At 35.7% G+C, this 12803-nt stretch overlaps 1 protein-coding gene across 7 annotated transcripts in view; it reads left to right on the top strand.

Moving 5' to 3' along the window:
• The window catches only part of NCOA2 (nuclear receptor coactivator 2), a 131624-nt gene that overhangs the window by 18410 nt on the left and 100411 nt on the right, over positions 1-12803 (top strand). The window lies entirely within an intron of this gene.

Below are 12803 nucleotides of genomic sequence, written 5' to 3'. Positions count from 1 at the left end.
TTCTAACTGTCAGGAAATTTCTCCTCAGTTCTAAATTGCTTCTCTCCTTGATTAATTTCCACCCATTGCTTCTTGTCCTGCCCTCAGGTGCCTTGGAGAATAGTTTGACTCCCTCTTCTTTGTGGCAACCCCTGAGATATTGGAACACTGCTATCATGTCTCCCTTATCCTTCTTTTCATTAAGCTAAACATACCCAGTTCCTGCAACCGTTCTTCACATGTTTTAGTCTCCAGTCCCCTAATCATCTTTGTTGCTCTTCTCTGCACTCTTTCTAGAGTCTCCACATCTTTTCTACATCGTGGCGACCAAAACTGAATGCAGTATTCCAAGTGTGGCCTCACCAAGGCATTATAAAGCGGCATCAACACTTCACATGATCTTGATTCTATCCCTCTGTTTATGTAGCCTAGAACTGTGTTGGCTTTTTTGGCAGCTGCTGCACACTGCTGGCTCATATTTAAATGGTTGTCCACTAGGACTCAAAGATCCCTCTAACAGTTACTACTACTGAGCAAGGTACCACCTATACTGTACCTGTGCATTTCGTTTTTCTTGCCTAAATGTAGAACATTACTCTTTTCACCATTGAATTTCATTTTATTAGATAGTGCCCAATGTTCAAGTTTGTCAAGATCCTCCTGTATCTTAAGCCTGTCTTCTGGAGTGTTAGCTATTCCTGTCAGCTTGGTGTCATCTGCAAATTTGATGAGTTCCCCATTTATTCCCTCATCCAAATCATTGCTGAAGATGTTGAAGAGTACTGGGCCTAAAGCAGAGACTTGAGGTTAGCAATAGCACTTAAACTTACCGTCTTTCAGAGTATAAGATGCACCCGAGTATAAGACGCACCAAGGTTTTGAAGAGGCAATTTTTTTAAAAAAATAGGTAGGAAGATAGAGGGATAGAGAGGGAGAGAAAGAAAAAGAAATACAGTAGGTAGGTAGGTAGGTAGAGAAATAGAGATAGATAGATAGAGAAATACAGTAGATGGGGAGGGAGGGAGGGAAATACAGTAGGTAGGTAGGAAGAGAGATAGTGTGTGTATGTAGGTAGATAGGTAATTAGAGGGATAGAGAGAGAAATAGAAAGAGAGAGAGAAAAAATACAGTAGATGGGTAGGGAGAGAGAGAGAGTAGATAGGTATATAGAAGGATAGAGAGAGAGAAATACAGTAGGTAGGTAGGGAGAGAGCGAGCAGGTAGGTAAGTAGATGTTTCCAGGTGTATTTATCCATGTGCTGGAGAAGGAAATCGCTGACAAACCTTAAGACTTGTTTCTGCTGGCACAGCACTTGATGAATGTAATTCTCATCAGTTAAAGAGATTTCCAAAAGGGAAAAAAAAGTTTTTGCACTCTGCAAACCTCTGAAAAATGGCCCATTTTTCGTGAAAACGGGCTTGTTTTTTTTCAAATAAAAGGCGTTAATAGCCTGGGGGGGGGCTTGCAGAATGCTTCTGGGGGGGCAAAAACCAGCAAAAAATGGCCTGTTTTTCGCGAAAACGGACCTGTTTTTTGTCAAATTTTTTTGCATGCGTAGCCTTATGGAGGCTTATAGAGTGCTGCTGGGTGCTGGGGAGGCAAAAAATGGCCCATTTGTTGTTCATTTCTGCCCTCCCTACCCCCCCCCCCCCCCCGGAGCTCTTCATAAGGCTATGCACAGCAATTTTGGTGAAGGGGGCGGGGCTTCGGGAGGCAAAAAGTGCTGTATTCAATGTATAAGACGCACCCAGATTTTCAGCCTCTTTTTTGAAGAAAAAAGGTGTGTCTTTTACTCTGAAAAATACGGTATATACCACTTCATAGTGCTTTAGAGCCCTCTCTCAGCAGTTTAGTGCCAGCATATTGCCCGCAACAATCTGGAACCTCGGAAGGATTGAAGGCTGAGTCAATCTTGAACTGCTCAGAATTGAACTCCTGTAGTACTGCATTCTATCCACAGTGCCACCACGACTCATGCATTGAGTATAGGTAATTATTTTGCATTTTCACAGCTTGATAGAGAATATCATAGACATCTGATGAAGGTAATCAAAATACCTAAAACTCAGTTGTCTACAAAAAGGGAACACTAAATTAAGATTTGATTTTTAAGTTTAATACATATTTTGGATAGAGCTGCTTTATTTCATCTGAATAAGTTTCACAAACTTGCCAAGAAACAAGCCAGCGCATCTTTAAAAGGCAAGGCCTTGCCGCCAAGAAATTTATCAAAAGGTTCGTTTCTAATTTGTTTCAAATTGCTAATTCATACTTTTGCATTCAGTAATAATGGAACAACCTTCAAGTTGTGGCCATAATGTGCCCCAAATTCTAAATTGGTTCAGGAAGAGAGGGCTTTTCTGAATTGGGAAACAGATGATACACCCTCCAATCCATCAATCTATTGTATTTCTTGCAAGCAGATGATTTAAAATGGAAGAAAAGTAAAAAGCAAAAAGCAAAAAACCCTTTCTTCCTCCTATAAGCTCCCCTTTTCTGCATCAAGTCCTTGGGTTGCAATTCTTCATTTGGGTTGTTTCAGCACAAACAGCATGCCTAAGAAAACGGAATTTTGTGGTATGGTAAAGTCTAGCAAATTCATAATATAAGCTTTCGTAGCTCAGTTTTCTTTAATCATAAACATATATCTTAGCCTGAATTATATATAAGTATATATGATTAAAGGAAATAAGAAATAGGGAGTTCAGAGGGTAAGTGAAATAAGATTGAATAAATTATTGTAATTAATGTATTGCCAATCACACAGCATATCGTGAACATTTCAAAACCTTCTGAAGTAGATTACAGTGCTAAAATTTATAACAAACTGTAATAATAATATGCATATTTTTGCAACAGATTTGCAACATAACTGTCCTGTTTGAAATTGCATATTCTATCCCAGGGGAATGAATTTAGGTGTTTGCTACTTTGGTGCATATATATAAAATAGTAAATACAGATGTGCATAAATAGAAGTGCTTCTTGACTTATGACCACAAGTGGGACCAGAATTGCAGTCATAAGTTGTTGTGGTCATAAGTTGAGTCAGGCTTGATTTCTCAACTATTTTTAAAGTGATCATTAAGTGAATCAGAAAGTTAAGTTAATCTTCTCCTATGGTATTGTTGGCCAAAAATTGTAAAAAAAAATGCAAATCCATTTAATTACAGGATATGCAACTGGTTGTAATCCAGTTGCCACGTACCCTACTTATGATTCTGTGACCAGAGGGTGGTGTGACGTTCATAGATGTGAGTGCAGGCCATAAATACTTTTTCAGAGGCAATTGTAACTTTGAACTGTCATTAAACAAATGGTCATAGTTTGAAGACTTCCTATATAATAATGATAATAAACCTATTTTGCTTTGATTATTTTAATGTTTTTCAGTTCCATATATCTGGGGGGGCCTCGAGCATTATTGGCAATATATATGCAGCTACGTACTAATGACTTATAGCTTTTTAGCTACCTACTCGATTTTCAAAATTAAACACTTTAGAAATTACATTGTTGCTCATTTTTTATTTTAATTTTATTTGCTTTACTCAAAAAAATACTGATAATTAATAAAAGCAATATCCAAAATATATTTCTAGAATGGTGGCATGTTTATATCAGCCTTTCAGGGCATTTTGTTCACATTTCAGACGAGAAATTAATTTTTAATATATTTTACAATGACTTTTTAAGTCATTGTACATCAGTATAAAAATTTGGTAAGAATCATAGTCAGATTATTGGAACAAACAATAGCTGATTAATATTTCAGACTACATTTTATTCCTATTATATGTTGCTCTACTTTTTAACAGCTAATTGTGACTAAAAAATTCCCTATTAAACATTTTTCTATACAATTTTAATGTCTGGATTCATATTATGCAAATAATCATGGTTTGTTGAATATAAGATAGATAACATTCTAAATTAAAATCAAGTATGTCATACTGTTTCAGCAATATGTATCAATGCTCTAATATCTTAATTTTGTAAATTTTTCCATAGCTTTGCTTTTGTTTTAAAGCTCTCTAAAGTTTTTTATTAGAACTTAGATAATGATGCTGGTTTGGACTTGGATGGAATTTGTCTCTAGAAATTCTGATGTGTGAATATTGAAATTTGAAAACATGCAGGATTTATGCTACAAGATTTTAAAAGAAAGCATACAGATGAATGAGAATGGGCCATTTTTCATTCTTAAATATATATTAAATGTAGGCTAAATATAAGGAGTTATTCAAGATTTTACTGTTTAGACTGGTCAAACTGGAAGTGTAATTAATAAATCCTGATTCTTTTGCTAAAGAAAATCCAAATCTGTGTCTACCCTAAAAGATATTGAATCAGGCTTAAATGAGAATTTATATGACTTATAAGCCCACTACCTTTTAAAAAAAATACTGGAAAGTTTAAGAATATGGTAATCTATAACAAGGGGTGGTTTAATAATAATATATTCAGAAACTTCATCTAGAAATTACACTTTTCAAACGCATTTCTAATATTGGCATTACATTTATAGTTATACTACTTGATTTCATACATTTGTCCCCAGTAAAAGAAAATCTACTTATATAGTAATATGTAAAAAAAGTTAATAAGAATATTAAAAGTATGTTTAGGACTGAAATTAGATCACTTCTGAAAGCTGTGCAGCAGTTATTTTGTCTTGTTAGTCTTTTAGATAAGTAACGAGTCAACTGGGATGAAAATGGAAGAACGAAACATTTAGTATGTCCTTGGTTCAGATCATTATCTAAAATAGTACCTCTACTCTGCGCAACTCAGAAATGAAGAGATGTTTGTGTTTCTGTTGAAAATATTGGCATATTGTAATATTCAATAATATAAATTCAATATAATTTATATTTAAATACATATTTATTTGTTATTTTAAGCTTAATAAATATGACCTAGAACAGTGAGGGCAAACCTTTTCAGAATCAATTGGAAAAAGCTTGTATGCGCAGAAACATCTCTTTGTTGCATGCGCTCGTCAGGGCCGCGCTCCGGAAAAGTCGAACTTCAGGGTTCTGGCACACATGCACACCCAATAATCAGCTGGTGGGCACGCATGCGCATACCAATATTTTGCACTGCCGCACAGGCAAAGGACATCTGATCATTGCGCACACATGTGCTCCAGAAACCCAGAGACAAACAGACAAGGCCATGGGTGCCAGGTGACATGACTTTGCGTGCCACATGCGTGGGCATGTGTGCCATAGGTTCGCCATCACAGATCTAGAAGATACAAAGAACAATATGATTTCAAAAAAGAAAATATGAGTTAACTTTCTCAGTACATTCTTTAATTGACACTGATATTAATGTTTTTCAAACTCCTTTTCCACATTTTACATACCCATTTGGTTTTAAAAGTAATATTTTAAAATATATTTTTACACTGAACTATCTTGCATCAATTCATCTAGTCATGTATCTGATACTTGTGGCTGCATAAGCAAAAACTGTTTTTTGAAACTCTCCTCATCTTGTTCATTGCATTAGAGATGTCAGGATTGATTGTAGACCTGTGAGGACTGTCAAATGTAGTAATTTAATTACTAAGTGCAACAATAGTGGCAAGGCTGATTGCTGAGAACTACTTTCCATACGTCATAGCATCTTTCCTTCAAAAACAGTTAGCTATCTGAGTAGTGTGAAGGTTATCAGTGCAAGATGTGCAAAATATTTTTTCTCTTAAATAGAAAATCAGTTTGAACTAGTTTCCAGAGGGAACTAATTTGGCATACGGTACTGATTAAAGGCCTAAGGCTAGAAGCTGGAAGACCATGAGTTCCAGCCCAGCCTTAACTTGAAATAAACTGAGTGACTTTGGGCTAATCACTTACTCTCTTAGATCTAGGAAGAAGCTAATGGCAAATTACTACTGAAAATAATGCTAAGAAAATTCCACAAACTTGTTCAGTTTTGAATATTGTAGTTAAAACATTAGGATAATTAATACTCTAATATGTTAGTACTGATAGATGTTTTAATAGCAAAATTACTTTAAAGTTATGCTATATGATACTTCTTTATCAGAGTGTGTTTTGAGAACATAGGATGGGTTGTTGGCTTCCAGTGTCTTAATTTAATCTACCTAAATCCCAGCCAAATGTCAGTGAAGGAAGTTGTAGTTTCAAATGTCTAGAATATTAATTTTTATCCAGCAGATGATCAAAATGAAGTTGAAATCTGTTGTTTTAAATATTTATTTTAAAGGTTTTTTTTTTACTTTTGGGTTATACTTTTTAAATCTTGTTTCATTATATATTGCAGATTTTCTCATAATGACAAAAGAGTTTATTAACATGATAATTTCATCAAAGACAAACTGTAATAGTTAAAAAAACTTAATTTTAAACAGTTAAATATTTCAGTTTCAAAGCATATTTTTGCAAACTATTCTTTAACTTTTAGGATTAAGTAAAAGTCATCTAAAATATGTGTTTAAAATTGCCAATAAAAAGAATAACAAAGAATTATATAGTGCATAATTACTTAGTGAATTTGTTAAAATACAATTGATAATAGCTTATTATTCAAGAAGAATGGATAAATACTGGGATATTGTCATATTTCCTAAGAATGATAATTTAAACACTTAAATATTTCATTCTCATTCTAATCTAACAATACTATTAGTCCTGTTTTTGACACATCTGTACAAAATTCTTTACAAACATTCATTTGGTTTCTGTGTTTATAACTTTTATAAAATAAAATAATATACTTTCATAGAATTCCACTGAACTCATGAGATTTTAACTAAGAATAATATTCAATAATACAATAATACAATAATACAATAGTAGAGTTGGAAGGGACCTTGGAGGTCTTCTAGTCCAACCCCCTGCCTAGGCAGGAAACCCTATACCGTTTCAGACAAATAGCTATCCAACATCTTCTTAAAGACTTCCAGTGTTGGGGCATTCACAACTTCTGGAGGCAAGCTGTTCCACTGATTAATTGTTCTCACTGTCAGGAAATTTCTCCTCAGTTCTAAGTTGCTTCTCTCCTTGATTAGTTTCCACCCATTGCTTCTTGTTCTACCCTCAGGTGCTTTGGAGAATAGTTTCAGTATAACTTTCATCTGTAAAACAGACTTAGCTATGTTTGACAATACTGCTGATGCCTTGAAAATATTTAAACTAATTGTAAACTTGAAGCAATGTATATCTGCATTGTATGCCAAATGGATATATGAAGTTCCAGTCCGTTAAATTAGGCATTCTGGTGCACTCCAGATGTTTTGGATTTCAGATATCATCAGATTCAGATAGCATGAGTAATAACAAGTGACAGTAGAAATTGCAGCTCAATATAGCTAAAGACACCAGGTTGTCATTCTCTTGGTTAATAACATTGTTATCCAAAAATATTCAATATTTGCATTTTTGTGTGATTTATTGAGTCAGTGATCAATCAGTCCTGGTTTCCAGAACAGTTAAATGTATTTGTTCAGTAAAATGTTTTAGTCTTGTTATTTCCACTATATCTATTCAAACACAAATTGCAATCTGTTTATTTCCCAAAAGAGAGCAAGCACTATCCCCATTAAACAAAAATGCACCGTAGCATATATTTGAATTTCATATAGCCTGTAATTCCTGTGGGGATATATTGAGGAACTAGTTTAAATATACAGTAGTAATTGTTTAATAAAGTTCATCAATTCCCTTAACGTAGGTTCAATGAATAACCTTTAAATTATATTGCTTGTAGCTTTCAAAACTGGAATTATTTCATTTGTTTATATTAATCATTAATCAAATTTTGCAGCTCTTTAAGGGCTCTAAGCATTTACATTAGTTTAAGAGCAAAAGCTACTCTCGCCAATTAGATTCTTAAGCCAATTAGAAGATTCATTTTGCACTCTACTCTAAGCAGTTTTATAGTTTCTTTAACTTCAGTATTTAATGCTTCAAATTACACTTAAGTAATTCATTTTAAGCTGGTGTTAGAGTTATCAGGCTTGTATAGTCTAATATCTCTCCTTCCAGATGGAATACCTAACCAGATTTTATGAAAATAAAATAAACTTTCATATGTAGAGTGCCACACATGAATAGTAATGTTTAATTTTTTGATATATACTAATGTAACTGAATAGAGAGTTGTCTATGGCCATGATGGCGAACCTATGGTATGCGTGCCACAGATGGCACCAGGAGCCATTTGTTAGGGCACGCAAGGCGTTGCCCTGTCAGCTGGCCAATATGCATGCACGTACTGGCCAGCTGACTTTGGCCTTATTTTGAAGCAGTTTTTCTCCCTTTGGAGGCTTCCCTGAAGCCTCCAGAGCGTGAAAAACCTGCCCTAAGGTCAATCTGGAAGTTCAGGAATGGATTTCCAGTTTGCTCATAGGACCATTTTTCGTCCTCCAGAGCCTTCAGGAGGCTTCCTGAAGGCTCCGGAGGGCGAAAAATGGCCCTACAGCCAAACCAGAAGTAACCATTCCTGAACTTCAGGGTTCCCTGTAGCTCCATTTTTCACCATCTGGAGGCTTCAGGGAAGCTCCTGAAGCATCCGGAGGGCCTTGGGGGGGCAGGGGAAGCTGTTTTCACCTTCCCCAGGCTCCTAGTGCCAAAAGCGAGAGGGGCACTGGTAGAGTGCGCATGCACGTGGGATGTGTCACGCGGATAGCAGCATGGGTGTGCCACGCCCGCACACTACTCTCCCAGCATTGCCCCTGCTTTTGGCACGGGAGCCAAAAAAAAGGTTAGCCATCACTGGTCTATGGTATGCCCTAATTTCTGCTGTGGGTAATTGACATATTCCCTCTGAACACAAGAAGTATATGAAGAGTGTCTACTGTAATCAACTACAGTGTGCCTATGGGAATTGAAACCAAACCACTCAGACTTTCAACATCACTTAAGAGAAGTCATGTTTATCACTTCTGGCATATTAAGATCTATACACAAAAGTATACTCAAACAATATCCTTTCAAACATTTTTTGCATTATTGTTCTCTAATACTAAAGTTAGTAGTAATGCAAAATTAATAGAAAAATAGCTCTATGTTTAGACATCTTTGTGTTATTGAACCTCAGGCTGATGGCTGATATTGGGAGACTATTCATAAAGAATCAATCACTGTAGCCATGGTAGCTTATGTAGCCAAAACTATGGTTATGTTTAGTTTAGTAACAGCAGATTTTCAGACTAACATATTTTATTAAAAATTATATAATTTTGTGAGTTATAACTCACCTCATCCGATGCAGTGAAATTTTTACAGTAGTATTTAAATTGGGGGGGATAGACGGAGAAAACAGAACGCAGGTTAGTTTGTATGTCAAATTTCCAGGACATTCCATTACAGACCTATGAGCAGCCATCTTGGGAAGAAACACTTTTACAGTACAATAGAGCGAGAGAGTGTTGAGCCCGCATATGTCTCAGGAGACATGAACAAATACAATAGATTAACACAGTGAAATTGTTAATTGATAAGGCAGTTACAATATGTTTCACAGGTAATCTACATTTTCTTATCCAACTTGTCTTCTCTCTCAGCCTCCTTTTCGCCCTGTTCCTCCCAATTTAAATTTTATATCAGTCTAGCAATTCCATCACATCTGGTGAACTGTAGTGCACACAAGTTTATGCTTTTTGATAAATGTGTTAGTATTTCAATTGCCTGTTCATAAACATTTAAGTATTTTATTGCACTATGCAAAAAAATTATTAAATATCAAACTGATGAAAAACATGATAAAAGCTTTCTGAAAATATGAAACAAGCTTAGTCTTATTTGAGCAATAGCATAATTCAGCAAAATAAAGTATTGAACAGAATTCTGTATTAATAGAGATGCTGCATTGATTGGTAAAAAATGAATGTTCATTTAATTTACCATAGATGGAGTGTTTGCAAAGGATATGGTCATTTCTCCCCTTACCCAGACAATACCATCAGAGTATTATAAAATAAGTCCAAAACTATATCCTTCTTTAGTTTTTCCTCATGTTGCATTGTTAACTAGATGAGAATTCTAGAAACTGTAATCTAACTTCACATTGGAATAGTGTCACTATCTGTAAAAAATTGTGAACTGCTGGTTTCATGTATTCATGTATTAATTTGTTATGGCTTTATATATTTCATGAGTCCAGTACTTATGAGGAATAAAGTCCTATTAGAGTAAATTATTATGTATTGTAACTGTGTTGTATAGGTCTTTGCAGAATGAGAATAATAAGGTAGAGAGTTACGTGTCAACACCTTCCTGTCAGTGGTGGGTTCTGGATCCTGTTGCAACCGGTATGGTTGCAAAGGGGCCCGGTGTCCTCCACCTGAACACAGGCGGCGCGTGCGCATATGTGCGCAGTGCACGCATGCATCTTACCATCCAGCAACACCTCCACAAGCTTTTGCGACATTCCACCTGCTCGACGGAGCGGCGCGCAAGCACTGTATGCACCATGTGCATGCACAGAAGCGCCGAAGGGTTTAAAGACAGGTAAGGAGGGCGGGCAGGCGGGCCCTCCGGAACACCGCAACAGTAGCCGGTGCTCCGGGCAGGCTCTGGTACGCCCGTACCGGGGCGTACCGCCTGCAACCCACCACTGCTTCCTGTTTACCTTAATTTATATGCTTGAATATATCAGTAGAATATTGGATAGAAAAGAGGAATCTTGTGATGTCTCTTTCTTATTTATTTGTTCCTTCAGTGAGGGAGAAGTAGGTTTTGTTCCCATTGACTGTAATAGTTTCTCAATAGCCTTAGTAATAATATACAAAATGTTTATATTTAGAAATGAATTCCTTTTATTTATGCTATGTTTTCCATATAGAAGAAAAGAATTGTGTGCAAGCATTTTAAGATATAGCTTCTTTTCTCATCTGAAGTTTGAAATGAGGCACAGTGACTTTCCTCACAGAGCAATAATATTGATTGTAATTTATTCAGCTTTTTTTTTGATCAAGTACATAATTCAATATGGGTTTTATTGTGCTTTTTTGTTTACATAGAAAATAGACACTCGTACAAAGAAAAATGAAGGAGGAGAAAAAGTGAAGACTACATGGAAGTCTAATTTTTATCCTTCATGAGCATTCTTACATTGAAAAGAAAAGCAAAACTTTAAAATGGATATACTTTAAAGCATGTCCATTTCCATTCTTCAGTATTAAGTGTCCCTGATATCTTTCCTGTGGCTTAGATTTGACTTGTATCTAGGCTTACCAGTTTTTTTAGCTCTTTTCCAAACAGATACCACTTATGTGTATTATATATTCTAGATTTGCAGAAAATAAAAATTAGACAATGCAAAGAGTATCAAATCTTCAAGGCATAAGCAAAGTTTGCATGAATGCATAAAGCATCCATGTATCCACAGACAGTGGATAAATTAAATGGTGAAAGGGAGGGGAAATATAATTATAGTTGAAAAGAATAGCAACCTGTGAGGTTGTTAAAATCAATGGTTTTGCTTTTTTCGGTGGCACAATGATTTAAAAAAATACTAGACCTATTGGGTTACCATTTCAGACATATTACCTAAACAGGTAAACAGAATGACCAAGGGCAAGCCAAAAAGCAAAAACAACTCCCAACTTCCTTCCAGCTTCCTCATTGAGTTTCCTTGTGAGAATCTGGCAGGGAGTATTGGAAACCTTCCCTTCCCCTCCCCCCTCCCCTTTGGTGAGTGGAAGGAATGGGTGGGGAAGTAGTAAGGGATTGGGAAACTGTCACGGAATATTAAAAACGAAGAAGCCAGAGCCTAGCAGCTACAGCCATTAAACTAATACAACCAAAGCTTTCCCAAATTTCATTCCCTTGGAGTAATGAGTCCTGGATTTGGGACACATTTGTAAGTTATCCCATTTGAGGTATCTTGGTTCAAAATTGTTGCCCCATGATGCAGCATTTCACCCATTTAAAGGTCATGATGACAAGAATTTAATTATATATATATACATAATTCATATATATATATGAATAACAATAACTCAACTTGTGTCAAGTGGCAGCTCCTGTCCTGCCATCTACTGCCTTCATTCCTAATACATCTTGAAGTGGTCAAAAGTATTCATCTAGATTTTTTAAACTGCCTATGTGTCTTTCCAAAGAAGGATTCCTCCTTCATATGGATACTTTTTTCAAGGTGTCCTGTAGAATCTGCCTCACTGGAGTGAATAATTTTAAAGTTAAACTTTAAACAGTATTTGCTGCTATCAAACAAAAGCATCAGTGACTAGGTTTGTGCAAATATCTTGAAAAGAGGTATTTTGCAACACACAGGAGCATATACAAAGCACCCTTCTTCAGATCAATAACGCAGTGACATCAGAGCTGCTGTGTTTTGTACATGCATATGGGAGCACTTGTAAAGCTTGGGAAAAGAGAGATGGCTGCTTCAATGCTTTGTATGTACGGCTATGTGTTGTGAAACAACTCTTTCAAAGGATTTACATAGATAAAACAGTAATATAAGTGATCTCTGGAGTTTTATGCTCCATATGCCTTTCTTTAAGAAAAGAATCCTTAGGTTTGAATAAGGAGGTGGCCTAAAAATGCCTAAAAGGCTTTAATTTGGAAAGAAAACAAAAACGACTGATTAGAGAAAATCAGTTAATTGTTTGCTATTATGATGACAACTAAAATGCCAAAAGGCTTAAAAGCAAAGTCAATATAATGAGGAGGAAATGTATGAAAGAGAATTAAGCCTTGTTTTAACTTGTGTTTGTGAAGGAGTAAATGGTTTTGAAAGTTCAGGTGTGCATTTTAGATGTAACTTTTGGTAGTTTAAATCTGGCATATACTTTAAGCGTAACATATATTTCATTAGTATGTCTATC

Source organism: Natrix helvetica, assembly GCF_964273705.1.
Source record: "Natrix helvetica genome assembly, chromosome: 4".
Classification (NCBI taxonomy): Eukaryota; Metazoa; Chordata; class Lepidosauria; order Squamata; family Natricidae; genus Natrix; species Natrix helvetica.
The sequence above is the reverse complement of the archived record's forward strand: the minus strand, read 5'-3'. Positions and strand labels throughout refer to the sequence as shown.